At 40.0% G+C, this 3,170-nt stretch overlaps 1 pseudogene; it reads right to left on the bottom strand.

Moving 5' to 3' along the window:
- Window positions 1–255: 255 nt before the first annotated feature.
- LOC112482618 lies at window positions 256–374 on the bottom strand (annotated as a pseudogene).
- Between the last annotated feature and the right edge of the window lie 2,796 nt (window positions 375–3,170).

Genomic DNA, 3,170 nt, shown 5'->3' with positions numbered 1-3,170 from the left:
AAAGAAAGAAGAAACTGTCATATTTGGTGGTAGCAAGCATAACATGTTGACAAAGAAAGGGCTGGCTGCTTGATCTCAAATCAACAATTTGAATTACAAAGTAATTATGCAGGGAGCCTAGAGAACAACCTGAAGGGCAAATCCAGTGCCGAGGGATGAATGGAGCAGCCCAGAGCCTCCATGATTGCACTGCAGAGCTCCCTCGGTTTGGGGGAATCACAACTTCTTCTCCTTCTTCATTTTTTTTTTTTTAAACACCTACAGCACCTGGTCTTCCTAGGTGGTCTCCCATCCAAGTACTAACCAGGCCCGACTCTGCTTAGCTTCTGAGATCAGATGAGATCAGGCACGTTCAAGTTGGCATGGCCATAGACCCCGAATCACAGCTTCTTGAGGAGAGGGATGGGGGGTTCATCATTCTCCTTTTCTCAAAAAGAGCATGTTTCACCTCCTGCTTTCTTGCTTAATCCAGATAACCCTTTCAGATAATATTCATGGGTCTTGCTAATATTCCCCATCCATCCTCTTCTTCCCTTTGGTAGTTCTCCTTGCTCCATATGAGGGCAAAACCTCAGGGAAAATCTGTTCCCAACATGCATAACTTTATCACCAGTCCCTCCATCTCCAAAATGACTGAGGATCTCAAAGTTTCCTAGGCTTAAGGACACTCCTCATAAATCAGAATGACAAATGTGAAAAAAAAAAAAGGTCTAAAATTGTCTCCAATGCAGGAAGCTCAATTCTTGGTTCTTGACAGGGCACTGAGAGAAAGCTGGGCTTGATTAAGAATGCCTGCAAAAGCACAAGCCTTAGGGGCAGATTCTCTGCCAAAACTGTGGGGTGTGGCTTTCTGGCAGAGTAGATGGAGCACTCATGGAATTTATAGCCAAACAGAACTGGATTGGATCCTTATTCTTTTATTTTTTAACTATGCGACCTTGGGTAAATTACAACTTGGAACTTTGGTTTTCTTACCCACAAAATGGGAATAAGAAAATCTATCCTCTTGGATTGCTGTACAGATTTAATTAAATAATAATTGGAAAGTACTTCCACTGTGCCCACCATGTAATGGGTACTCACTCAATAGGTGATATTAACCACTCGAAAAATAGCATTTTTGGTGTTTCTCAACATGTTGCTTAAAACTTCCTAATGATGATGTATTGTTATTTTAACTCCTAGAGATGTAGAATTATACTAATTGTAAACATTTACATAGCATTTTCTATGTGCCAGGTTCTAGTCAACATGTTACATATGTTAAATCATTTAACCTTTATTATAAGTAGCTATTCTTACTCTCATCTCCTTTTAAGTATAAATAAATGAAGTCAAAGAGAGTTTAAGTAACTTGCCCCAGGTCCCATACTTAGCAGACAGCGGAAACCAAGTAAAAACTCGGTAGTTTCGACTCTGAAGTCCATAGTTTCAGCCACTTTACTTTGCTGCTTCTCAGCGTACCAATGGTTTCAAATAAAAAGCTATTTATTACTTTCAGATCTGCCTATTATACCTACAAATAGATGTCTCTGACTCTAATTTTGACCCTTGGATTTATAAATTTCTTCTGGCTCCAGTCTTCTTAGTTCATTCTATACACAAATGTACACAAATAGTTCACCTTCTCAGATGTAACTGGTAGTCAATCATCCCTGCTGACTTCAAACAGGCAACACATTGCTGCACCATGAAGAACCAAAATAAAATGGAGTCACTTATGTCAAGGATAAAACGGAGACTATCAATGCAAGCGCATAATGGAAACTTAACCTAATCTTAGAGGAATTTAGAGTTCACCTCAGAAATCAGCAGAGGACCCCAGCAAATCTCCAAATACCAGTCTTTTCACATCATTTCTAGGCTTCCTTGTTCCCCTGACTCAGCTACTCTGCTCCAAATAAGAAAGAAGACCACTGGGCAACCAATCAGGTGAAAAAGCTAAATAACTTTTCCATTTACCCCATAAAAATCCCTTGGTCTGTGAGCAACTTGAAACTCATTGCTCCTGCAGCCTTGACTTTCCTGGCTTGCAGGTTCAAAGCAACAAACTCATCTTTTTACTTTGTTTTATTTAGTGTGTAATTTGTTTATTTGACAACCACAAAAGTAAAGCTCAGTGTTTAAAAAGTCCCGCCCAATTGTATGACCCCTTTTTGACACTGTCAGAAATCCTAGCTCTAGGCTTTCTCTCATCCCTTCCCCAGTCCCTCCCCTCTCCACCACCCCCGCCCCCATCTTTCCTCTATGTACTCTTTGTCATTATCATGCCTGTGTGAATAGATTTAGATGTAAAATGAGAAAGCTTGGGAACAAAACATTTCTCTAGGACACTCCAGAAAATGATCAATTCTTAAACTTGAAAAAGAATGACTCTGAGGTAAGGTTACTGTTGTTTTTCATATTATCAGGACCTAGGGCGGTCTGCCCCTAAGATATTCCACAATGGCTTATTGATTATTTTGAACTAAAATCACCAGAGAAGCAACAAGAGCAGGAAGAGCTCTCTGAGTCTCCTCTGCCCTCTAAAAGCAGGAAATAAATCTCAATGATAGCTGCCCTCCTCACTTCTGAAGGACTGAGAGACAACCTCATCCCAAGAGTTATAAAGTCCGGAGTCGAAAATGCATTTACTAATTTACCATCCGAGCCCAAACTTTGTTTAGATTCCTAACGAATACCCGAACGTTGGTGTTCCTTTCTGGTAAGTGCTAACTTTCTTTGTCCTGTCAATTTTTCACAAATTTATTGTTTTTTGTTGTTGTTTGCTTGTTTGTTTGTTTGTTTTGTCTAAAAAGTATAGAAAGGTGTCTGGTTCGATCAATTTTTTGAGCCTCATTTTATGATCTGAGCATCATACCGTGATTTTTTTGCACGTGCACATACATTAAATTGGCCTTTTCTCTAGCTAATGTAGTCTCAGGTCAATTTTATTTTATAACTAGTCCATCCATGAAAACTACAGAACGGCAGGGTGGGAGAATTCTCTCCTGCTCCCCAACAATATACTCAACAGAACTTAATCATCCAGACTAGCTTTCGCCTCCATCTTTCTGGAAAACAGGCCCTGCCAAGAGACAGAGTAACATGACCCAAGACGAGCACTGAAGATCTGCTCAGTGTCCGTGGAACTCTTGCGGATTAAAATCCTCAGTGTGACCAATGGTTAA

This window comes from Pteropus alecto, unplaced genomic scaffold (assembly GCF_000325575.1).
Source record: "Pteropus alecto unplaced genomic scaffold, ASM32557v1 scaffold185, whole genome shotgun sequence".
In the NCBI taxonomy this organism is placed as follows: domain Eukaryota; kingdom Metazoa; phylum Chordata; class Mammalia; order Chiroptera; family Pteropodidae; genus Pteropus; species Pteropus alecto.
This window is presented reverse-complemented; position numbering and strand designations above follow the sequence as displayed.